Source organism: Balaenoptera physalus (assembly GCF_965194825.1).
Source record: "Balaenoptera physalus genome assembly, chromosome: 7".
NCBI lineage: Eukaryota > Metazoa > Chordata > Mammalia > Artiodactyla > Balaenopteridae > Balaenoptera > Balaenoptera physalus.
Window position 1 is genome coordinate 70,389,065 of NC_138886.1, and position 26,534 is coordinate 70,415,598.

Genomic DNA, 26,534 nt, shown 5'->3' on the forward strand with positions numbered 1-26,534 from the left:
GTGTGTCTCCAATCTTTTCCTGAGGTTACTCACTCAACATTTGGATTTGCTGTTCTCCAACTTGGAGTTGGCCAGGGCCTTAGTAAAATTTCAACAGACTTTTGTCCTTTGCTGTCTTGTTCTCCCCTCTGGAGGAGGGGCAGATGGAAACATTCAGCAGATGGAGAAGGCTTGGAAACATTTGGCTTCCCAGCCTGTATCGGTCAGGGTTTTCCAGAAACAGAACCAGCAGGAACCAGAGAAAGAGAGATATTGATATTTTAAGGAATTTGCTTAGGTGATTGTAGAGGCTTGGCAAGTCCAAAATCTGCAGGGTAGGCTGCAGGCTGGAAACCCAGGGAAGAGTTGCTGTTCAAGTCCAAAGGCAGTATCTGGCAGAATTCCTTCTTATTCCTGGGAGGGTCAGTCTTTTTCTATTAAGGCCTTCAACTGATTGGATGAGGGCCACCTGTAATATGGAGGGTAATATGCTTTACTTAAAGTCTACTGATTTAAATGTCAAATTCCTATAATCTCATGTAAAACCTACCTTCACAGAAACATCTAGAATAGTGTTTGACCAAGTATCTGGGTATCATGGTCTAGCCAAGTTGACATATAAAATGAACTATTACATTGTTCCTCCCTAATTCATGTCTTAACACTTTTCAAATATTATTCCTCTTCCATTCTTTGATGGCTGCTTATGTATTTTGTATATTTTACTTAATTTTCCTTATTTTGTTGGCTTCTAGGTGAGGAAATTCTGAGATCAGGCTTCATTCAGCCACCTTGCCAGGCAAGTCTCTGTAGCCATGTCCTGTTTCATCTGAAGTTAAAATTTTGTATATATTAAAAAATAACCACCTTTTTTTATAGGTTAGCTATTTCTCATGAGCTTACAAGGTTACCGTGGGCCTCCTCTCTCCTTTTTAAATCTAATCTTACTGTCAATTCTCCATTCCATCAAGATTTTACTATCACATATGGTATGGGATGAGATTTTATTTTGATTTCTTCCTAGATTGCTAACTAATCATCCTAGAACCATTTATTGAAATGTTTTTCCATCATGTTAACATCAGAAATACCTTTTATCTTAAATCTAATTAACACTGATAATTCAATTTCAGAATTGAAATAATCTGTTTACCTAATTTCTCTCTTTATCACACTGTTTTTAGTATTATTACTATAACCTCATTTCATTTTCTAGAAAAGATAGGTATGCTAAGAATTCTTCTATTCTTTAACATTATTTGCATTCTTCCTGATTAAATTTATATTTCATCCTCAATGTGGAGCATCAATTTTATGAAAATCACAGGCTCCTGGGGATGCACAGATAACCAAACTGCAATGAGTATAATAGCCTGGGACAATTCCTTTATAAGATGGAAGACTGAAACTGGATCAAGGAAGTTCTCTTCCACAATATCTAAGGTAAAGAACAGGTGGAAACTAGCAAAAAAAGAAATAAAATAGTATGTACCAATAAAAAGAAAACAAGGAAGCAAGACGTTTATTTAATTTTGGGATCAAAGCATATTTTAAAACTTAACAGAATTCTAAAACATGAAACTTTTTCAATTGCCTATAATATGCAATATAGAGTTCTGTATTGAATCTTGATTCTGCCAGCAATTATGTGTGATCCTAGAAAATTCACCTAACTTCTCTGAGTCTCAGTTTTCTCAAACGTACAATAAGGTGAAAATATTCTAAGAATTATTGTACTAAACTAACACATTTTAAAACACTTCGTAGGCTATTTTCCACAGAGTTAGGGCTTAAATATGGTAACTATTTTCTTATTTTTTCATATAGATATCTATCAGAATAGTGAAGTCTCCCACCTCTTTCTCAATACCTGCAAAAACATGACAGTCTGAAAAATGGAATTCTGTGAAGTGTTCTGGAGAAGACTAAAATATAGTCACTCTTCACATCAAAGGTAACATTTATATTTTCAGTTCCAAAATGGCGGCCTAAATGAGCCCACCTGATGTCAATTCCCCTAGAACTGGCAATCTCCCCTTTGTTAGGGGAACCACTGACCAAAACTGCCCACCCTGGCCAGGCAAGATAGTAGCCACATTTATAGCCACAGTAACATTTATATTTTCAGTTCCTAAATGGCGGCATAAATATCTGGAAGAGAAGTTAGTTTTCTAAACTGAAGTGAAATATGTATAGTATTAATTTGCAGATTTTGATATCTGGCTCCTTTTGCCCTCCCCTCCTTGCTTTTCTGAATCACATTCTTTTATTTTCATACATACCACAGTTACTTACAGGCATAGCTCAGGGTATTGTAGGTTCAGTTCCAGACCACCACAGTAAATCTATCTAGACCTCAATTAGCAGAACTAGAATTTAACATCCACTGAAACATATATTTTTCTCTCTAAAATTACCCTCATCTCCACTAAACACAGCCAAATCAAGACTAATTTGTCTGCAAAACAAGTCTGGTCAATTGATCATATAGGCTCCTCCAAACTGGCTGAGGTAGAACTCCTCAGAAGGAGTCTCAGACTGAATTCCCAACAGGCTTCTCAAGGCCAGGAAAGTCATGCCCAAGGCCTGCCATCAGGCTCTGCCTCAGTGGATTTCTTAGTCCTCAAAATATTGAGATTCTTGCACATGCCAGGAGACAGTCTTTCCCATTCACCTGATAAGTCTGCTCAGAACCCAAGAGTCCCCAATTTCTGGAGGGACCGGGCAGAGAGAAAAGAAAAATGTTTTAATTCTACCCACAGGTGTAGTTCACCAAAATTGCTGTAAATCATAACCAACTTGAGGGGAAGGGCTTCCCTCTATCTGGAAAACACACATAAAAACCAGTAACTTTCCAGACAAAACCCATAAAAATTATAACCATATTCACCAGTTCACTCAGTAACCAATCTTTTTGTTTTCTTTTTATGAAGCCATCAGGTTTTCCATTAGGATACCTTAATTTCTTACCCTGTTCAGCAGTATAATCTGACATTTATCAGAGACCTGTTATTGTCAAAAGGTCCTTCCTATGAATCTTCTTGAAGATGAAGCACTTTTGCAAACTCATCAGAGTACAACAAACATTGTCTATAAATGACAGAGGACTTAAAAAGGCATGGTTAAGCACCTGGTTACAATGTAATCCATAAAGAAACTTGGTTACAATAACTAGAATTATAAATGATTATAATCTTAACCCTTAAAAATCTTAATCTTTGGCAAAAACCAAGAAGCAAGTAATTGTGCATTTCCTGATTGGAAACTTACACTTTAGTCTTTCTCTCCTAAGAAGGCAAGGGTAGGTAAACTTAGGCCCGCCCAGCAATTAATGTTTCAATATTTTATCCTATTTGAAATGACCTAGATGGTCAATGAATTCTCTTCATTCAACTTCGTTTAGTTTCAAGTTACCAAAATCTGGAGAGACTATTTTAGATAGACATTCCCCAAACATAATTTATTTCTACAGAGTTTACCTAAAAGCTCTTCTTTCTCCTTTACTCTTAGAGATCACAGAAGATTAGAGAGATTAGAAGATTAGAGATCCCAGGTAGATCATTTACATCTCAGAGGCATAAGAGAAATACCAATTCCTTCTAGAAAGCTGGCTTAACCAATTACAAAAGGCTCACTTAGATACAACAGGGGAGCCATTAGAGACCACTGTTCTCCAGATCTCTTGGCAGCCCCCATTAACCAAGGACAGCCACCACAATCTAGTAGACAGCCAGCACAGGATTACCCCTGCAACTTTCGGGCCCCGCATGCTAGTGGACAGCCTCTGCAACTTTCCATTACCCTTCCTGTATTTTCCAACATCTCTGTGCTCATGGCAGTTTCCTCCGGCTCCTGGCTGGTCTGCCAATTGTTGGGCTGCACTCCACAGGCCTACAAGTCCTGTGCTTGCCCAGCTTCAAGACTGAAGAGCCCAGAGTCAGCAACAGAGACATCTATGGTTTAATGGATGGGGGAGCTTACACGTCTGAAGCAAGGTCCTGGAGTGACACTCCACCGTGTGCGGTGCGCAGTGGGCCAGACTTGGTGGCAGTCTTCGATCCTGTGGGGGGAAGGTGTTCCAGGAAGGGGGACCCCTTCCAGGGCCTGAGAGTGGGCTCTTGTCTAACGCTTGGAAGTGAATTGTCCAAGGAGACACACGTGCTGACAAAGCAAGAGACTTTATTGGGGAGAGGTGCTCGGAAGGAGAGCAGCAGGGTAAGGGAACCCAGGAGAACTGCCACGTGGCTCACAGTCTCAGGTTTTATGGTAACCGGGTTAGTTTCCAGGTTGTCTCTGAGCAATCATTCTGACTCAGGGTCCTTCCTGGTGGCGCACCCATCGTTCAGCCAAGATGGATTCCAGTAAGAAGGATTCTGGGAGGTCGGTAGGACATATGGACTGGCGTTTCCTCTCTCTTTTTGACCTTTCTGAAAATCTTCTGGCTGGTGGTAGCTTGTTAGTTCCACATTCCTTACCAGGACCTGCTGTTTTAAGATAACTCATGCAAGTGGCTACTATCTTGCCTGGCCAGGGTGGGCAGTTTTGGTCAGTGGTTCCCCTAACAAAGGGGAGATTGCCAGTTCTAGGGGAATTGACATCAGGTGGGCTCATTAGTTACCAGGGAAACCAGTAGAGGGGCACGCCCCTCACCGCCCCTTTGATAAGATAACTAACTAGCTGGGGCCTGGTGCAAGTACATAAGAAGGTCAGTCATGTGCATAGGGTGTAGGTGAAGAAGCAGGCACTGGTGGGGCAGGGGATGTACAGAGAGCAAGAGAGCAGCCATCTTGAGTGGCCTGACCACACATACATACATACGTTAATTTAAAAAATACTTTATTGCTATAAACTACTAATGGTCATCTGGGCCTTCAGCAAGTCAGAATTTTTTTGCCGGTGAAGGTTGGAACAATCCTGAAAATTAAGGCGATGTGACACAGAGACATGGAGTATGCAAAAGCCGTTAGAAAATGGCACTGATAGACTTGCTTGACATAGGGTTGTCATAAACCTTCAATTAGTAAAAAGTGCATTTACCTGTGAAGTGCGATAAAGCAAAGTATGCCTGTACTTCCTCTCCAATGTAGAAATTTGCAGTATGCTCCCCTCATTCACTCCTCCTTCACCTGCACCAGCCATTCATACAGCTGTTTCCTGTTCCTTTGTGGTTCTGGCCACCAATTTCCTCTTAAGAGTACAAAGCCACAAATTAAAAGCAAAAGTTGAGTGAAAGTTCTGGACTTTTCAGAAACTCCTATATAAGAGGTTATTGTTTTTCTTCTGACGAATATTTTTGGGAATGAGGGGATGTCCTTGTTACAGTATTGTAACAGTAGCTGTAGCAAAAATGAACTGGAAAGCAGGATCCATTTTACTCTGGAGGCTATTAAAACACTTATGGAGGAAGAGTGCCACTTAGTGGCCAAGAAGGACTAGGACATTGACCAAGTCTGCAGAGCAGGATTCCTTCTGTTCTAGGCAGAAGTCTGTCTTCTTCCACTAGCATTTTCTTCGGAGCTACAAGAGGATCTTTCCTGGAAAGAACTGACACCAATAACTTGGCTAAGCCTGCTTCCTTAGCTTTGCATCTTAGAGAGGCAAAATACTCCCAGCTTCAGGCAGGACATGTCTTTGGGCTAAGGCAGCTGTGTGGAGAGAAGGGTTAGAATGTGTTCCTTGCCTCCAGGCTGCTCAGCTGGCCAAGCCTCCTGAATCATTATTTGCTTTACATACTGTAGGACTCTTGGAGGCTTAGAGCCTGCCATTCTGGGTGTGGAAATGCAAGGGGAATCAGAGGAAATAGCTCCTGTTTGAAGGTGCATTAACTCTTTCTTAAGAGTATGTTGTCAGTTTTTCAAATCCATTCCCAGTATGAGATCATGTTGCTTGACTTTACAGTTAGGAGAAAATTCTCAATGTCCCTTTGAATAATGACTGCACTTGCATCCCTTCCACATTGACTCAGTAGTAAGAGTGAACACAGACATACATAAAGGAATTTCAGAGAATACAATTGTTGCCAACTGACAGCCTGGGGTATGTCTATTTGGGTAGAATTGAGAACGATTAAGGTAATCCAATATTGTAATTGGCTAAGTTAACCAGGAAGTATGCATGCGTGCATGCATGTGTGTGTGTGTATGTGTGTGTGTGAATTGCTCAGGTAGCAGGGAAGGGCTTCAATTTAGCCTAGATCTCTCAAATCTCCGCCTTAGGTTACAGACTTCGTAACCAATTGACAGATGAGAGGGCTCTCTAATTTACATGTTAAATAATTTTTGTCCTTTGTCTTTCTATCTTCCTTTACCACTTTGGGAGCCCATTTCAGGGCAGGACAACATGGACATTTTTTGGACTCACTTGGCTCTGTCTTTGTGGCTGCTTAACATCTTTCAAATACGATGATTCCTTCTTTTCTATGGTTGATGCTTTTTTTAGGTTTAACTTACACTTTGCCATTTTGTCAGCAGAAACGTCACTTCTCTTTTTTCACTTTCATGACATTCAGAATTACCTTTGTTTTATTTTTGCCCACAAACAGCTCTTAAGTTTTGCTTTCTAGGAAAGTTGAAATGAGAAACAAAAAATCTCAAGTCTTGAAAATCATAGAAAATAAGGTGAAACCCCTTTGCCATTCTTTTACTTCCCATTTTATTAACCTCAGGATGAAATGGAAAGTAACTATGGCCAGTAAATCACTATGTAAAAACTAAGTTCCTAAATTTTTTTGGTTGTTATTTAAATTTAAAACAAGACATCATGAATAAGTAAAGGAAACCCGGCTATTTCTCTCTGACATAATCTGGGCCTCACTGCTCTGCGTTCTGAGCACAAGGCAGAGATGGACAAACAAATAAGCCCAGTAGAAATACGTAGACTGAATGAACAACTGAAGGTCGCTAGTTTCTGTGACACAAACTTCTAATGAGAGACAGCATCATCACTGAATTCCCTACAGCCAACTCAGAAATTCTGAGCGTAACAAAAGTTCAACGGTTTAAAAAAGTTGAACAATAAAAGCTGTACTGGCAAAATAAAAATTGTCTACTAAAGGTGAAACAATTGCAATTGAATAATTCCTCCACCTACTTAGACAAAACAAACTTTTGCTCTCAGCATCTGCGGGCTGCTGATACTTTTGATACCTGGGGACACAGGTAAGGAGAGGAGGAGGTCCCCACTGAGAACGAGGGTCCTTCACACGAACACTCCAGGGGCAAGGGTGCGGGTCCTGGAAGATGAATTATTTTGCAAACAAAGAAACAAGCCCCTCCACAGTAGAATTCTGAAGTCCTCGGGATGTGGTGAGCCTGCCCTCAGGGAGTAAGCCCCAGAGAGTTTGGGCTGAGGACCCTCTGTCATTCCAGGAAAGTGCTACTAGACGTGATAACTACCTTGTGAGTGAGGCGGTGCTGGAAAATACAATTAATTATCTTGGAATTAGAATCTGCATACCTACGTTCACCAGAAAAGACCCAGGATTCCTGCTGAGGGTATTGGCACAGCCTGTGGAGCACTATAGGTCTCCTGTAAGAAAATGGTGGAAAGAAAGGGCGATGTCTAGTATATTAGTCCTGACCTTGTGGCCCCAGTGAAGAATAACCTCAGGAACTTGAATGAATGCATTCTAGAAAGAAGAGAAACACCTGAGAAGCTCGTTCACTAGTAATCATAAGCCTCTGCTCTGAATAAAACAGAAAACAAAACCAGTTTTTGGTTCTAAACAGCTTATTTACCATGCATGGTCTGGTAATTACTTAACAAAATACAGAAACCTATAGGGGTGAGGGACCCCAACTTCCTATGTATAAAGTAAGGGTGGTAAAAATGTAGTCCAGAATCAAGGACAAACTTTGTTCCCAACACAGAGAAAAGCAATATTTATACATATTGAAATGTGTACAGGGACTTCCCTGGTGATGCAGTGGTTAAGAACCCGCCTGCCAATGCAGGGGACACGGGTTCGAGCCCTGGTTCGGGAAGATCCCACATGTCGCAGAGCAACTAAGCCCGCGAGCCACAACTACTGAGCCAGCATGTCACAACTACTGAAGCCCGCATGCCTAGAGCCCATGCTCTGCAACAAGAGAAGCTACCGCAGGGAGAAGCCCACGTACTGCAATGAAGACCCAACGCAGCCATAAATAAATAAATAAATTTTAAAAAGAAAAAAATAATAAAATGTGTACATAAGTATGTGCATGAATCTTTACATACCTACATATACTTCAGCCTTTAATTAGTTTCTCATTTAACTGATATCCTTTTGGATTGACACATCCAAAGTTTACTGGGAAACTTAAATTTCTGTTGTAAATTAAGAGTTTAGATTGATTACATCTTCTTAGGTCAAAAGAAAATATCTAAATGAAAACACAAATTGGAAGTGAAAGTAGAGAGAAATTTTCAGAAAATGGAAACTGTCTTCCCTATTTAAAAGCCATACTTAGAAACGATGTTATCAGAGAACCTACCCACAAGGTTCCCCCAGACGCCTGTCTCAGCCAAGCCAGCTGCAGCCTCATTTGCCCCATGGCCTTCGTGCTCTCTCTACTGACCGCCCTGGTGGTGTTCAGCTACGGCCCTGGTAGATCTCTGGGCTGCGACCTGTCTCAGAACCACGTGCGGATTAGCAGGAAGAACTTCATGCTTCTGGGCCAGATGAGGAGAATTTCCCCTCACTCCTGTCTGAAGGATAGAAGAGACTTCGGTTTCCCCCAGGACACGGTGGATGGCAGCCAGCTCCCGAAGGCCCAGGCCACCTCTGTCCTCCACGAGATGCTCCAGCAGATCTTCCGCCTCTTCCACACAGAGCGCTCCTCTGCCACCTGGGACACCTCCCTCCTGGACAAACTCCGCACTGGACTCCATCAGCAGCTGGAGGACCTGGACGCCTGCTTGGTGCAGGCAATGGGAGAGGAAGAATCTGCCCTGGGAATGACGGGCCCTTCACTGGCCGTGAAGAGGTACTTCCATGGAATCCACCTCTACCTGAAAGAGAAGAAATACAGTGACTGTGCCTGGGAAATTGTCAGAGTGGAAATCATGAGATCCTTGTCTTCATCAACCACCTTGCAAGAAAGGTTAAGAATTATGAATGGAGACCTGGGATCACCTTGAAATGATTCTCATTGACTAAGAAGCCACATCACCCTTGCACATTCATCTTTGGTCATTTCAAAAGACTTATTTCTGCTTTAGCCACAAAATTTATTGCATTAGTTCAGCCATTACTTGTTCGTAGTAATAAGCAAGTATATATAAAAGTATTCAGCTACAGGGTCATCAGGCCCTAAGCGATGACTGCCCTGATGTTATTTATTTATTGTTTGTTTGTTTATTTATTTATCTATTCCTTCTTGCATCTCTCATATTTATAATGTTTAGAAATTATTTATAAAATTACATTTCATCTGTACATTGTATTAAACTTTTTAAAACATGTTTTTCATTTCATGTTATTAAGTTTGCACTTTGTTTTATTTATTAAATTCTTAACAAAGAAAATTTGAGTTTGTTTACTCTAAATTCAAACCCTCATTTGGTAAATGATATTGAAGAATAGATGGTAACATTTATTTACTCATTCATTCCATTCAGATTATACATATAAATTGAGTACCTAAATGACAGATAGTGTGTGTAATTGCTATCAAGAAATACAAGCGAATAAAGCACATGCAGTTTTTACTGTGTTGAATCAGTCTTACAGGGAAGAGGACATAAAACAGTATTATTATTTATTTTATTTCAAGTATATTAAACACTGCAAAGAGAAGTAAAGGAAAATAATTTTCTCACACTGGAAGTTTTAGGTACAAATGATGCTGGAAAGGAAAAATAATATTATACAGTATATCCTTTCTAAGCTGCCTGGAAGACATAAAAGTGCAGTCTTATTGACAGCGGGAAATATGGGTCTTGAATCAAAAAAAAAATGCCAAGGGGGAGGTATTAATTTGAAATTATTGTGTATCTGGTAATGAGGGCATGGGGATGGATGCGGTCACTTATAAATAGAATGGACAACGAGAAGAGGACCTAAACCTAATCCTGCAGACCCTCAGCATTAAAGGTTGAACAGAGGGGAGTCTGCAACAGGCACTAAGGCAGAGTGGCAGTGCAGTTAGAAGGACACAAGGATGAACAGGGGAGACACAACTGAAGGGAAGAAGTGTGTTTAAAAGAAGGAGGGGTGCTTGCAGGGCAGGTGAGGACTGAACTATCCCAGCGGACCTGTAAACAAAGGCCACTGTGACCTTAGCAGGATCTGGTTTAGTAGAATTAATGAGACAGAAACTAGATGAGAGTAGGTTGAAAAGCAAACACAAGAAAGAGAATTAGGGGCATTGTGTATAGACAATTACCTTCACAATTTTGTTTGTGAAGTGGAGAAGTGAAATAAGATGGTACGTGGAGGAGACTGTGGCTTAACACGCCCATGCACATTTGTCTTCATGTTTTTCGAGAATCATTTTCAAAGAATGGATGAATTGCCACAAAACAGAAGAACATTTTTAATATCTAACTTATTTGATTTAAACAATTGCTTAGTTAGATATTTAATACATTGCTTATTTGGCTAAAAATTAATTTAGCATTGTTCTAATTAATATCATTTTGTAGTGAATTTCAATGGTAACCCATTTGCTTGCTAATTTAATTTCTTTTTTCTATCAAGTTTTACAATCAAGCTTCATTTTCTTTTATCTGCTACTTCCTTTAATTTTATATTGGTAATTTACATTATTTATCATTTTATATCTCTAATCATTGACACATACATTTTCTATAAATTATAGCCATATTCTTTTGATGGACACTTGTTTTTAATTTTTCCTGTGTACAAAGACCTGGACAGTTCCTTGTATATTTCTCCAAGGGCTGTTTAGGACATAGAACCAAGGCTCTCCCTAGTCACATTCATTCCTCTTTTGAGTTTACATGTATTCAGTGCCCTTTCTTGTCCACCTGTTTTTACATTAAAGTCAGTATTTCATTAGCAGTTTTTTTCCTTTTTTGATCTATGATATGAGAATCTAAATTGCTTTCTGTTAGAGTGCAAGGCAATTTTTCTAGAACATTTTATTGAAATATTATTTCTTTCCTTATTAACAATAGGTACATCTTTAGCATAAATCTAATTAATTCTGATAATACAACTATTTTTGAGATTTTCTTTGATTTATTAATATGATTACTGAACTTTACTCATTGCTACACTTGTTTTACTACAGCTACTTTAAAACTCATTTAATACTTCTGGTTGAGGTAGCAAACCAAGGTCAAGAATCCCTTTCAGCTTTTAAATATTATTGCTTGCATTATTTCCTGACTAGTTTTAGAATTGTTCTAAGGTTAAAAGCATTGGCTTAATGAGAATCACAAACATTTGTGGATCCCCAAATGGCTAATTATAACAAAGAAGAGACATCCAATAAAAATGAATGAAAGAAATGGTATCAGAGAATCTTTCTCCCAAAACTTAAGGCTAAGAACAATTACTAAGTAATATATGGGAAAAGTTATAACATTAGCCAGGAAAAAAAGAACAGAGAGCAAGAGAGAGTTTAAGGATTGAATAAATTCAAATTTAAGAAATGATGACAGAAATCCATAGTATGAAACTTAAGGAGTCATACATACCTCACAATATAGGATGTAGTGTTGACCCACCCATTTGGCCAGTTGGTATACATATATACGTATAATTTTACTTTTTGTTCATTTTGTTACATTGTTATATTTAATGTAAAAAACTTGTCCTAGCTAGTTCTATACTATCACCTTGCCCTGAAAAATCTCTTGCAGTCATATCCTGTTTAATATTCAGAAGTTATTAACTTGTATGTTCTAAATTATTGGAGAAACAAGAAGCTGGGTTGGCAAAGCAGAGCTAGGGATGACTGAGCTGCTGCCAGCACTGCGCTGCCAGCCAACCGTGCACAGGTCCTGCCCAGGCTCTGGACTTTAGCAGCTCAAGACACATGTGGTCAACTGGGGAAAGGATGAGGAAAGACAGGGTTGCAGCTATGGTGGCCATGAGCTTCTGCAGGGGATCACAGTGCATTGTCAGTGAGAGGTAGCTGAGATTTGCTGGCTGCTGGAGTGAGAGTAGGAACATGGCCACGACTCAACCCTCTGCATCTGCCGAGCCCTCCTCTGCAGAGGTCAAGGTGTTCCTGATATCCAGCAATGCACAGAAATGCAGTAAATAGAGGTAGGTGCAAGCACCAACACTGCCCACATGTCTACATGAAACAAGCTGGTCAAGAACCCAGGAGGTCATTGCATCAATGTTTAGGTGCGTTTGAGTTCTGATTCCACTAGAAGAATAATGCACCAGTCATGTAATGCTCAATTGCTCAATAAACAAAGCAACAAGAACTATGAAATACTTGTAGGAGCCAGCAGCCCCTCAAGAATTTGAACCGCCACTCCCCGCCCCACAACCAGCTGCCCTGGGACCAGGCCCCACCTACCAGCAGGCCAGCAACTACCACACAAGGCAGGGCCTGGCAGCCAACTGGGCCAGGGGCCAGCCCACCTACCAGTGTGCCCACAGTAGTCAGCCCCACCAAAACAGAAGGGCCCACACAGCCCACACAGGGGGCACCCCTAGAGCATACAGCCCTGGTGATCAGAGGAGAGTGTGCTGCTGGGCTCCCTAGGCCATCTCCTGCATAAGATCACTTCTCTAATATTCAGAACTATAGCTGATCTACCTACTATGTAGAAATAAACACAGAGAATTAGGTAAAATGAGGAGACAGAGGAATATATTCCAAACAAAAGAATGAGCCAAAACCTCAGAAAAAGAACTAACTGAAGTGGAGATAAGGAATCTACCCAATAAGAGTTCAAAGTAATGATCATAAAGATGCTCAGCAAACTCAGGAGAAGAACGCATCAACACAGTGAGAATTTTAACAAAGGCTTAGAAAATATAAAGAAGAACCAAACAGAGCTGAAGTATACCATAACTGAAATAAAAAATACATTAGAAAGAATCAACAGTAGATTAGATGATACGGAGGAATGGATCTGTGAACTGGAAACCAGAGCAGTGGAAATCACCCAAGCTAAATGGAAAAAAGAATTTTAAAAAATGAGGATAGTTTAAGAGGCCACACTTACATGATCAACTAATCTATGACAAAAAAGGCAAGAATATTACAATGGGGAAAACACAGCCTCTCCAATAAATGGTTGGGAGAACTAGACAGCTGTATGTAAAAGAATGAAACAACTATTTTCTCACACTATATACAAAAATAAACTTAAAATGGATTATAGGCTTAAGTGTAAGACCTGAAACAATAAAACTCCTAGAAGAAAACATAAGCAGTATGCTCTTTGACACAGCAATATTTTTTTTGGATCTGTCTCCTCAGGCAAGGGAAATAAAAGCAAAAATAAACAAATGGGACTACATCAACCTAAAAAGCTTTTGCACAGTGAAGGAAACTATCAACAAAATGAAAAGGCCATCTGCTGAATGGGAGAAAATACTTGCAAACAATATATTCAACAGGGGAAAAAATGCAAAATATACAAAGGACATATACAACTCAACATCAATAAAACAAACAACCTGATTAAAAATGGGCAAAGGATCTGAATAGACATTTTTCTAATGAAAATATACAGATGGCCAACAGACACAATAAAAGATCTTCAACACCACTAATCATCAGGGAAATGCAGTTGAAAAACACAATTAGACACCACCTTACACCTGTCAGAATGGCTATTATTAAAAGGACAACAGATAACAAGTGTTGGTGAGGATATTGAGAAAAGGGGACCCTTGTGCACTGTTGATGGGATTGTAAATTGGTGCAGCCACTATGGAAAACAGTCTGGACGTTTTCCAAAAAATTAAAAATATAACCGCCATATGATCCAGCAATTTCACTCCTGGGTATTTACCAGAAGGAAAGAAAAACCCTAATTTGGAAAGATATATGCACTTCAATGTTCACTGCAGTATTATTTATAATAGTCAAGATATGGAAGCAACCTAAGTGTCCATTCATATTTGAAAAAAGAAAATATGGTATACACACATGATGGAATATTAGTCATAAAAAGAAAAATAAATCCTGCCATTTGCAACAACATGGATAGATCTAGAGCAGGGGTCCCCAACCCCCAGGCCATGGACTGGTTTATGGTTTTCTGTCTACATTTATGGTTTTCTGTCTCCAGCTGTATTTTCAGACAAGTTGCAGAATGGCTGGCTGTTGAAGGAGGCAATCAGAGCCTGGAAATCAGAGCCTGATTGGAAATTCAATAAAGGCAGAAAATAAATACTTCATATAATGCAACATGTATACATCACCCAAATTCAGTTTTTAGATAACACTGCTGGTCAAACACAGAAATATTCTCAGGATGACAAGGCTGGTTTGTAACAGGTATAAGGAAAGTGATGACCAAATTAATGGTACGATAAGAAGTCTGTCACAAGGAAGGGAATGGTGCCTATTATGACTGGGACAAATGGGAATTGGGGAGAAAGAACTTATCATTATTTATCTATTTAAGATTGTCCTGGAGAAAGAATGCTCAGATTCCCGGCGGTCTTTCTCATCCTTGTGGACTTTGATATTCCCAAAATTGGTAAAGAGCTCAAGCTGTGCATTCAGAGGGCCTGGATTCTAAAATGAGGCCAGGACCTTGGGAACGTTATTAATCTCTCCATGGCTCTGTTTTCTTCTCTATAAAAATGAGAATAATGAAAGAAACTGCATCAGCCTGTTTTGTTAACAGATGCAAAGGTCTGAGAAACTTGAGATACAGCAACGATAAAGGAATAGAGCAACACATTTTAACACATTAATTTTTTAAAAGTCTGTTTAGCAAAGCATCATAAAATTTTAAAACACATGGTATTGAAAAACCTTATAACGTATAATAGAGTATTAACATTTTTACTAATAGGAAGAGCTCAAGAAAGTTTAAGAATCCAAAAAAAATCTGGGCAAAAGAATATAAAGAGGCGATTTACAGAAGCAGAAATAACTGAGTGGGTAACATACATATGCTAAATAATCAGTCTCCTAGTGATCACAGATTTTGTAAATGAAATTTCAAATGAAAAATGTGATGAACAGCAACAACAAAAAGATTGCTTGGTGGTAGTTGGGGTAAAAGTGCACAGTTACACAGAGTTGTTAGAACTGTAAAAATTTCAAACATTATTGATCATTAGTTTAGTAACATCTATCAAAAATTCTAAAGCATCAGACCCAGCAAATATAGCAGCATGTGTCTATCTTACAGAAATACTAAGTGAATACTCAAATTTGCTCATTGTGTAGCATTATTTATATGAATGGTAATTGAAATCAACTTAATGTGTGACAGTACAGATGAATGGTTAAGTAAATTATGATTCCTTCACAGAATATTGTGCAGCCACATTAACTTAAATAAGGTGGACCAATACTCACCAGCATCCAAGGATGTTCATGATATTCTGAGTGTTTTCTCGAGTGAAAAAGCAAGTTAAGGGATAAGAGTAAACACATTGGTGAAAATTGATATCTAGCTATTCCTAAAGATTAGGATTTTAGGAAATAAAGGGTAGAGATAAGATCATTTGACTTCCTTTTGTTTTATGGAACCTATAGATCGCTTTTTGTTTACTTAAAAAAATAAGCTATATACTTAGAATTGATTTTTTAATATTGTTTCCAACATTTCTATTAGATTGAAGCAAGGGATGTCCATCTTAGCTTAGTATCCCACACGTTTGATACTGAAAAAAGAGCACTGTCTTTGTATCATCAGGAGAAAACATAGGGGAAAATGGTTGACTGGACTCTTTAAAAGGCAGAGGTAGAGCAGACAGCATTGACCACTTAAAACTTTAGATAGCAGTCAGAGTTGTCTACCAATACAGAAAGAAGAGAATGCTAGTGATGTTTCTAATTTAATAAATAAAAACTTTGAGATACTTTTATACAAAAGTAATGTTTTCAATCTTGGAAGTTTATTTCTTCAACATTTGAGTTTTCTTAGTATGAATGAATAAAAAGCACCTCTTGGCTTTTTTCTCCAGACTCTTCTAGGTCTTAGAGCTATGTTTCTGCTCCTCTTGGTAGTGGTTTGTTTCCTCTATAGAGCCAGAGCTTGCACCAAAAGGACTCTTTTGATTCAACATCCTGCTCCAAATTTACCTTTAGCTGTTCCATCAGCTGAGAAATCCTTCATGGGTCTCTATTCCAATCCTTAGGTACACTCTTGGCAGAAAATAGCAGGGAGGGTCTGCTGGAACGTGCCTTATGGAAGAAGAAAACATTGAACAAGGTCTTCGGGTACAGACATAGCAAAGATCTCCTACCTGCAGAGAATATAAATCTAAATCATGTTTTGATATTTATACATATATATCCATAAAACCATCACAACAATTAAGATAATGAAGATGGCTGTCACCCTCCAAAGGTTTCTTCATGCACCTTTGTAATCCCTTTCCCTTTCCAACCTCACCTCTCACCCTGCCAGTCAGCCCTTTCTGTCCCTAAAGACAAGTTTGCATTTCCTACAATTTTATGTAAATGGAATAACACAGTATGTGCTCTTTTTCTTTTCATTCGGCGTCAACATTTTAAGATTCACCCATATTTTACTATGTTTCAATAGTTGATTGTTTTTATTGCATTCAGCAATAAAATATTCCATTTTATGGATCTATGATAATTCATTGTTTCACTTGTTGATGGACATTTTTTTCCCCAGGGTTTTTAAATAGGAATAAAGCTGCTCAGAACATTCATGTATGTCTTTATGAGGACATGTACTTTCATTTCTCTCAGGTAAATATCTAAGAGTAGAACGGCTGTATCATATGAAAGGTATATGTTTTACATTTTAGGAAACTGCCAAACCATTCTCCAAAGTGGTTGTACCATTTGACATTTCCACCAGCAATGGAGGAGAATTCCAGTGATGTCACATCCTCTGTAGTACTAGTTATGGACAATCTTTTTAATTTTAGCCACTTCCATAAATAGGAAGTGGTATTTAATTGTGCTTTTAATTTGTATCTCCCTGGTGACTAGTAATGTTGAGCATCTTTTCACATCTTTATTTGACATTTACACATGCACATTTTCCTTGGGAACCTGCCAGTAAAAGTCTATCAAATCAGTGCAAAATACTTTACAGAAAAAAATTTAAAGAATTTAAAGAACTTCCATTCTTCTGCCCCAAATATTGCCCAAGTTGTGAGGTGACTCAGGTCATGGGCTGGACAAGAGGCACATCTTAATGTTTCTCCAACAAAAAGCAAGTGCTTCCCATCTGTTATTTCTGGAAAACAGATCTGACTGATCTCTGAGATTCAGGGGATGCTGGGCAGTTTCAAGGAGTCCACATCACTCTGTCTTCCCTGAGATTTCTCTGTAGCATCTTCAGTACAAAGGGCCCAGGATGTCTGGGATGAGATTCTCTTGGAGAAATTCCACATTGGACATCATCTGTAGCAGAACAGCTGGAGATGTGTTTGGGACAAGAGAGACATTTAGAAGAGAACTTGCTAGAAGTGAGGATTCAAGACTGGTTATGAAGAGTTACTTTCAAGGAATGAACCTTTCCCTAAAGGGGGAAGAATACAGACCCCATGTTTAACAAACTGTCGCAGTGGGAATCAACAGGTGCTTTCTCTTCATTAACAAACTTGTAAAAGAAATTAAAGAAAAAAAGGAAGAAAACTAAGCTTTCACAAAACGGTGACAAAATGATCCTTACAAAGTTCAGGTTTTCATGCATTTTAGAAGTTCCTTTACCAACTGAAAACTGAAGCCTAGAATCAACAATGGTGACCTTAAAAGCAGAGAAATATGAATTATATTCAATGATTATAAGCCTGACAGCTTTAAATTTATCACATATTTATTTTCTACATGTTATTTATATCTTATAGAACAAAATGTTCTCATTACAATGTATAAAACTTTATTTTGTAAACATACATGCAATTTCTCAAAAGTTATGTGCTCATGTGTTCAATTTTTATATCTAAATCAATGCACACACAAACTGCAATGGAGTTGATGTTTTCCCATGTGAGACCTACACTGGAAACAAGAATACCTATATTTCCCAGGCTGATTTTGGGGCTGAATCTCAGTGAAGCCTCTTTGTTCAGGACCAATGGACATATTAAGTTCTTGGGATGAGGGAGAATCTGCAGGCACCTGACATAAGTCAAAGAATGCTAAGTCCACACTTTTATGGTAACAAATTTGAGGATATGGACCAATAAAGGGCTGGACTTGCTTTTATAGACAAGAACTAGGAAGGGAGACTGCAACAATAAAACAGCAGTGCTTGAGTCACAGACCTGGGGAGCTCTCATCCACGGTATATTGATCCTGTTCTGATATTGCCTCTTATCTAAACTTATGCCTTTGGTTATATCTATAAAAGAAAGATGAAAATATGTGCAGGCAAGCTGCAGTTTAGAAAGCACCATTGAAAAGCACATGTGTTTATAGCCACATCCATCCCAAGTGAAAAATGCTTAGTATAGAACATCCTGCAGAGATAATGGCTGGAGAGTGGGGGAATGCAGTCAGTGCCACCTGACTATTCAGAGGGTCAACAAATAACCTGGGCAGAAACAGGCGTGAGTATCTGGAGAATTTGGGTTAGCTGGTCTAGAAGCCAGTCTGTATCATTCACACATGGGTGCCTGTATATGTGTGTGTGTGTCGGAGGGTAGGGGGGTGGTTCACGCGTGTGTCTTTGTTCTTGTGTGTGTGTTGAAAGCTATTCGGCTACAGCAGCAAAAAACCTAGTGTCTACAAGGAAATAGTGTATACAAAGCACTTAGAATATTAAGTTTGTCAGCTTTTTTTTTTTTTATGTCTGAATATGTTGTATGTTCCATTTCTGGCTTTCAGAAATGTTCCTCTCTTAAGGCTTGAAGATAAGTTACTCTGCTCAAAAAATGGTATGGGGAAGCTATTGTTGAACTCTACTGTTGAAGCTATTGTTGGTTGTGAAAGCTTAAAACTGAGTTGAAATGTTGCAGCTTTGAAAGCTTTTGAATGACATAATGTGCTAAGCAATGTAAATCTGAAATCTTACATGGATCAAAATATTTCTGCTCTGATTATTTGATGATGTATAGACATCAAATTTTCCATACTGTTTGTTTTATTTTTTGCTTGTTTTTTTTTCATGATTTTTTAAAAACTATTTTATATTGGAGTATAGCCGACTAACAATGTTGTGATAGTTTCAGCTGCACAGCAAAGGGACTCAGCCATACATATGCATGTATCCATTCTCCCCCAAACTCCCCTCCCATCCAGGATGCCACATAACATGGAGCAGAGTTCCCTGTGCTATATACAGTAGGTCCTTGTTGGTTATCCATTTTACTTTTTTAAAGGGTTTTTAAAATAGGACTTGAGTTAAAGCATTCACTTTATTTTATTTTTTTTATACAGCAGATACTTATTAGTTATCTATTTTATACATATTAGTGTATACATGTCAATCCCAATCTCCCAGTTCATCACACCACCCCCCCGCCCCTTGCTTTCCCCCGTTGGTGTCCCTACGTTTGTTCTCTACATCTGCGTCTCTATTTCTGCCTTGCAAACCGGTTCACCTGTACCATTTTTCTAGATTCCACATATATGCGTTAATATACGATATCTGTTTTTCTCTGTCTGACTTACTTCACTCAATATGACAATCTCTAGATCCACCCATGTTGCTGCAAATGGCATTATTTCATTCTTTTTAATGGCTGAGTAATATTCCATTGTATGTATATGTACCACATCTTCTTTATCCATTCCTCTGTCGATGGACATTTAGGTTGCTTTCATGTCTTGGCTATTGTGAACAGTGCTGCAATGAACATGGGGGTGCATGTATCCTTTTGGGCCATGCTTTTCTCCAGATATGTGCCCAGGGTCATATGGTAGCTCTATTTTTAGTTTTTAAAGGAACTTCCATACTGTTCTCCATAGTGGCTGTACCAATTTACATTCCCACCAACAGTGCAGAAGGGTTCCCTTCTCTCCACACCCTCTCTGGCATTTATTGTTTGTGGATTTTTTGATGATAGCCATTTTGACTGGTGTGAGGTGATATCTCATTGTAGTTTGGATTTGTATTTCTCTAATAATTAGTGATGTTGAACATCTTTCATGTGCCTCTTGGCCATCTGTATGTCTTCTTTGGAGAAATGTCTATTTAGGTCTTCTGCCCATTTTTTGATTGGGTTCCTTGTTTTGATGATATTAAGCCTCATGAGCTGTTTGGAAATTTTGGAGACTAATCCCTTGTCAGTCACATCATTTGCAAATACTTTCTCCTAATCTGTGGGTTGTCTTTTCATTTTGTTTATGGTTTCCTTTGCTGTGAAAAAGCTTTTGAGTTTAATTAGGTCCCACTTATTTTTATTTCCATTATTCTGGGAGATGGATTGAAAAAGATATTGCTGAGATTTATGTCAGAGAGAGTTCTACCTATGTTTCCCTCAGGAGTTTTACAGTGTCCAGTCTCACGTTTAGGTCTTTAATCCATTTTGAGCTTACTTTTGTGTATGGTGTTAAAGAATGATCTAATTTCATTTTTTTTACATGTAGCTGTCCAGTTTTCCCAGCACTATTTGTTGAAGAGACTATCTTTCCACCATTGTGTAGTCTTGCCTCCTTTGTCATAGATTAATTGGCCATAGGTTCATGGGTGTATTTCTGGGCTTTCTATCCTGTTCCATTGATCTATATTTCTATTTTTGTGCCAGTACCATACTATTTTGATGACTATAGCTTTGTAGTATAGTCTGAAGTCAGGGAGCCTGATTCCTCCAGCTCCATTTTGTTTTCTCAAGATTGCTTTGGCTATTTGGGGTCTTTTGTGTCTCCACACAAATTTCAAGATTTTTTTGTTCTAGTTCTGTGAAAAATGCCACGGGTAAGTTGATAGGGATTACATTGAATCTGTAGATTGCCTTGGGTAGTATAGTCATTTTGACAATATTGATTCTTCCAAGCCACAAACATGGTATTTCTTCCCATCTGTTAGTGTCTTCTTTGATTTCTTTCATCAGCATCTTATAGTTTTCAGAGTATAGGTCTTTTGTTTCCTTAGGTAGGTTTATTCCTAGGTATTTTATTCTTTTTGATGCAATAGTAAATGGGATTGTTTCTTGAATTTCTCTTTCTGATCTTTTGTTGTTAGTGTATAGAAATGCAACAGATTTCTGTGTATTAATTTTGTAACCTGCGACTTTACCGAATTCATTGATGAGCTCTAGTAGTTTTCTGGTAGTGTCTTTAGGATCTTCTATGTATAGTATCATGTCATCTGGAAACAGTGACAGTTTAACTTCTTCTTTTCCAATTTGGATTCCTTTTATTTCTTTTTCTTCTCCGATTGCCACAGCTAGGACTTTCAAAACAATGTTGAATAAAAGTGGCGAGAGTGGACATCCTTGTCTTGCTCCTGATCATACAGGAAATGCTTTCAGCTTTTCACCACTGAGTATGATGTTATCTGTAGGTTTGTCATATATGGCCTTTATTATGTTGAGGTAGATTCCCTCTATGCCCACTTTCTGGAGAGTTTTTATCATAAATGGGTGCTGAATTTTGTCAAAAGCTTTTTCTGCATCTATTGAGATGATCATATGGTTTTTATTCTTCAATTTGTTGATGTGGGGTATCATATTTATTGATTTGAGAATATTGAAAAATCCTTGCATCCCTGGGATAAATCCCACTTGATCATGGTGTATGATCCTTTTAATGTATTGTTGGATTCGGATTGCTAGTATTTTGTTGAGGGTTTTTGCATCTATGTTCATCAGTGATATTGCCCTGCAATTTTCTTTTTTTTTGTGGTATCTTTTTCTGGTTTTGGTATCAGGATGATGGTGGCCTCATAGAATGAGTTTGGGAGTTTTCCTTCCTCTGCAATTTTTTGGAACAATTTCAGAAGGGTAGGTGTTAGGTCCCCTCTAAATGTTTGATAGAATTTGCCTGTGAAGCCATCAGGTCCAGTACTTCTGTTTGCTGGGAGTTTTAAAATCACAGGTTCAATTTCAGTGCTTGTGATTGGTCTGTTCATATTTTCTATTTCTTCCTGGTTCAGTCTTGGGAGACTGTACCTTTCTAAATATTTGTCCATTTCTTCCAGGTTGTCCATTTTATTGGTATACAGTTGCTTGTAGTATTCTCTTATGATCCTTTGTATTTCTGTGGTGTCAGTTGTAACTTCTCCTTTTTCATTTCTAATTTTATTGATTTGAGTCATCTCCCTTTTTTTTCTTGATGAGTCTGGTTAACAGTTTATCAATTTTGTTTATTTTTTCAAAGAACCAGCTTTTCGTTTCATTGCTCTGTGTTATTGTTTTCTTTGCCTCTATTTCATTTATTTCTGTCCTGATCTTTATGATTTCTTTCCTTCTACTAACTTTAGGTTTTGTTTGTTCTTGTTTCTCTAGTTGCTTTAGGTGTAAGTTGAGGTTGTTATGTGAGATTTTTCTCATTTCCTGAGGTAAGCTTGTATTGCTATAAACTTCCTTCTTAGAATGCTTTTGCTGCATCCCATAGGTTTTGGATCATTGTGCTTCCATTTTCATTCATCTCTAGGTATTTTATGATTTCCTCTTCAATTTCTTCAGTGCTCCATTGGTTGCTTAGTAGCATATTGTTTCGCCTCCATGTGTTTGTGTTTTTTATAGCTTTTTTCTTGTAGTTTATTTCTAACCTCATAGTGTTGTGATCAGAAAAGGTGCTTGATATGATTTCAATTTTCTTAAATTTACTGAGGCTCGCCTTGTGGCCCAGCATGTGGAGAATGTTCCATTTGCACTTGAGAAGAATGTGTATTCTGCTGCTTTTGGATGGAATACTCTGTAAATATCAATTAAGTCCATCTGGTCTAATGTGTCATTTAAGGCCTGTGTTTCCTTATTGATTTTCTGTCTGGATGATCTGTCCATTGATGAAAGTGGGGTGTTACAGTCCTCCACTATTATTGTGCTACTGTCGATTTCTCCCTTTATGGATGTTAGTACTTGCCTTATATATTGAGGTGCTCCTATGCTGGATGCATATATATTTACAATTGTTATATCTTCTTCTTGGATTGATCCCTTGATCATTATGTAGTGTCCTTTGTCTCTTATAGCAGTCTTTATTTTAAAGTCTATTTTGTCTGAAATGAGCATTGCTACTCCACCTTTCCTTTGATTTCCACTTGCATGGAATGCCTTCTTCCATCTCCTCACTTTCAGTCTGTATGTGTCTCTGGGTCTGAGGTGGGTCTCTTGTAGACAGCATATATACAGGTTTTCTTTGTGTATCCACTCAGCCAGTCTATGTCTTTTGGTTGGAGCATTTAATCCATCTACATTTAAGGTAATTATTGATATGTATGTTCCTATTACCATTTTCTAATTGTTTTGGGTTTGTTCTCATAGGTCTCTTTCTTCTCTTGTGTTTCCTGCCTTGAGAAGCTCCTTTAGTATTCGTTGCAAAGCTGGTCTGGTGGTGCTGAAATCTCTTAGCTTTTGCTTGTCTGTAAAGCTTTTGATTTCTCCATCAAATCTGAATGAGAGCCTTGCTGGGTAGAGTATTCTTGGTTGTAGGTTCTTCCCTTTCATCACTTTAAATATATGGTGCCACTCCTTTCTGGTTTGCAGAGTTTCTGCTGAGAAATTAGCGGATAACCTTATGGGAGTTCCCTTGTATGTTATTTGTTGTTCTTCCCTTGTTGCTTTCAATATTTTTTCTTTGTCTTTAATTTTTGTCAGTTTGATTACTGTGTGTCTTGGCGTGTTCCTCCTTGGGTTTATCATGCTTGGGAATCTCTGCGCTTCCTGGACTTGGTTGACTGTTTCCTTTCCCATGTTAGGGAGGAGTTCAGCTATTATCTCTTCAAATACTTTCTCAGGTCCTTTCTCTCTTCTCCTTCTGGGACTCCTACAATGAGAATGTTGTTGCATTTAATGTTGTCCTAGAGGTCTCTTAGGCTGTCTTCATTTCTTTTCATTCTTTTTTCTTTATTCTGTTCCATGGCAGTGATTTCCACCATTGTGTCTTCCAGGTCATTTACCCGTTCTTCTGCCTCAGTTATTCTGCTATTGATTCCTTCTAGTGTATTTTTCATTTCAGTTCATCTCTGTTTGTTCTTTAGTTCTTCTAGGTCTTTGTTAAACATTTCTTGCATCTTCTCAATCACTGCCTCCATTCTTTTTCCAAGATCCTGGATCATCTTCACTATCATTATTCTGAACTCCTTTTCTGGAAGGTTGCCTATCTCCACTTCATTTAGTTGTTTTTCTGGGGTTTTATCTTGTTCCTTCATCTGGGACATAATCCTTTGCCTTTTCATTTTTTCTAACTTTCTGTGATTGTTGTTTTCATTCTGCAAGTTGCAGGATTATAGTTCTTCTTGCTTCTGCTGTCTGCCCTCTGGTGGATGAGACTATCCAACAGGCTTGTGCAAGCTTCCTGATGGGAGGGGCTAGTGGTGGGTATAGCTGGGTCTTGCTCTGGTGGGCAGGGCTGTGCTCAGTAAAACTTTAATCCACTTGTCTGCTGATGGGTAGGGCTGTTTTCCCTCCCTGTTAGTTCTTTGGCCTGAGGCGACCCAGCACTGGAGCCTACAGGCTATATGGTGGGGCTATTGGCGGCCCCTGGGAAGGCTCATGCCAATGGGTACTTCCCAGAACTGCTGCCGCCAGTGTCCTTGTCCCTGCAATGAGCCACAGCCACCCCATGCCTCTGCAGGAGACCCTCCAACACTAGCAGGTAGGTTTGATTCAATCTCCTATGGGGTCACTGCTCCTTTCCCTTGGTCCTGGTGCAAACAAGACTTTGTGTGTGCCCTCCAAGAGTGGAGTCTCTATTTCCCCAAGTCCTGTGGAAGTTCTGCAGTCAAATCCCACTGATCTTCAAAGTCAGATTCCCTGGGGACTCCTAGTCCCCTTGCCAGACTCCCAAGCTGGGAATCCTGACGTGGGGCTCAGAACCTTCACTCCAGTGGGAGAACTCCTGTGGTATAATTGTTCTCCAATTTGTGGGTCGCCCACCCAGCGGGTATGGGATTTGATTTTATAGTGATTGCGCTCCTCCTACTGTCTCATTGCAGCTTCTTCTTTGTCTTTGGATGTGGGGTATCTTCCTGTTGATGTTTGTTCAGCCGTTAGCTGTGATTGCGGTGCTCTTACAAGAGGAGGTGAGTGCACATCCTTCTACTCTGCCATCTTGAACCAATCTCCTTTGCTTGTTTTCTTTTTAAGGGGAAAATTTCATTAAAATTCTACCTTAAAGCTGTTTTCCTGGAATGTATCTAAATTGGGGATTTCAATTTGAACCAGTAGAGGGCAGAATAACATTAGTCATAGAAGGCACTTGCTTACCGTGTCAACAGTAAGCAAATAAATTAAGTCCAGGTATTCATATGTCTTAGTGCATTTGGTTAGTTAACATAACACCATGTTATGTTCATCCTTAATGAACATAATTAAGACTTTTTTTTTTACCAGCACTCAGCCATTCAAATATACTTCTTAGCAAAGAGACACCAGAGGACAAAGATATGTTATTAAAATCAGAATGGAAAGAATTCCAGAACTTCCCTTAAATTACATTGGATGCCTGATATGGTCAGATTACGTAGTATATAACAACACAGGCTGACATCGCCATTTTAAAGCTTACCTTTTCCTTTTCATTTTTACATTATTTACTTATTCTAGATTTCTGTAAATATATTTGATTTTTGAATACAATGGCACTTGGAAGATTTTTGTACAATTTTTTTTCTAAGTTGTTTACCATAACTGATAAGGCAACCAGTAACATGGATTTTTGATCCAACTACTGGGAACAATTCAAAACAATCTATTCATCAGTATTTAACATGAGAAAAATAAACTTTCATCTCGAATATTTTGATGTGATATTTGTAAAAAAAAAAAGAAATTATATGCATCATCTTTAAAAATTCCAAACTGATGAGAAATAAACAGAAACATGAGAATAATATCAAGCAGCTTTCTTTATAAACTGGAGAAATGATAAACTGGAATACAGGCATACCTCAGAGATCTTGCAGGTTCAGTTTCAGACCACTGCAATAAAGTCAATATTGCAATAAAGTGAGTCACACAAATTTTTTGGTTTCCCAGTGCATCTAAGTTATGTTTATATTATACTGTAGTTTATTAAGTGTGCAATAGCACTATGTCTAAAAAAATGACGCACATACCTAAATTAAAAAATACTTTATTGCTAAAAATGCTAACCATCATCTGAGCCTTCAGTGAGTCATAATTTTTGCAATAGTAACATCAAAGATCACTGATCATGAATCACCATAACAAATATAATAATAATGAAAAAGTTTGAAATATTGTGAGAATTACCAAAATCTGACACAGAGACACAAAGTTTGAAAAATGGTGCTGATGGGCTTGCTCAACGCTGGGTTGTCACAAATCTTCCATTTGTAAAAAATGCAGCATCTGTGAAGCACAATAAAGAAGATACGCCTGTATTCTTCCTAAA

At 38.5% G+C, this 26,534-nt stretch overlaps 2 protein-coding genes and 1 pseudogene across 12 annotated transcripts in view; 1 reads left to right on the top strand and 2 right to left on the bottom strand.

Moving 5' to 3' along the window:
- Nucleotides 1-8,563, bottom strand: part of LOC309664751 (interferon alpha-1-like) — a 109,159-nt gene extending 100,596 nt beyond the window's left edge. The window contains exon 1 of the mRNA XM_082470525.1: nucleotides 8,454-8,563. The gene's annotated coding sequence lies outside the window, so the exon portion shown is untranslated. The remainder of the gene's footprint in view (nucleotides 1-8,453) is intronic.
- LOC309664746 (interferon omega-1 pseudogene) lies at nucleotides 457-17,351 on the top strand (annotated as a pseudogene). The gene has a single exon. The product of its transcript is annotated as an interferon omega-1 pseudogene (transcript).
- IFNE (interferon epsilon) overlaps nucleotides 8,865-26,534 on the bottom strand; it is an 85,338-nt gene continuing 67,668 nt past the window's right edge. For 3 of the 10 annotated variants that reach the window (XR_014266020.1, XR_014266021.1, XM_082470517.1), the window contains exon 4: nucleotides 19,458-26,491. The gene's annotated coding sequence lies outside the window, so the exon portion shown is untranslated. Of the gene's footprint in view, nucleotides 8,971-16,163; nucleotides 16,269-17,371; nucleotides 17,483-19,457; nucleotides 26,492-26,534 lie in introns of those variants that run through there. The other 7 variants (XM_082470519.1, XM_082470520.1, XM_082470518.1 and 4 more) reach the window with 7 other exon arrangements.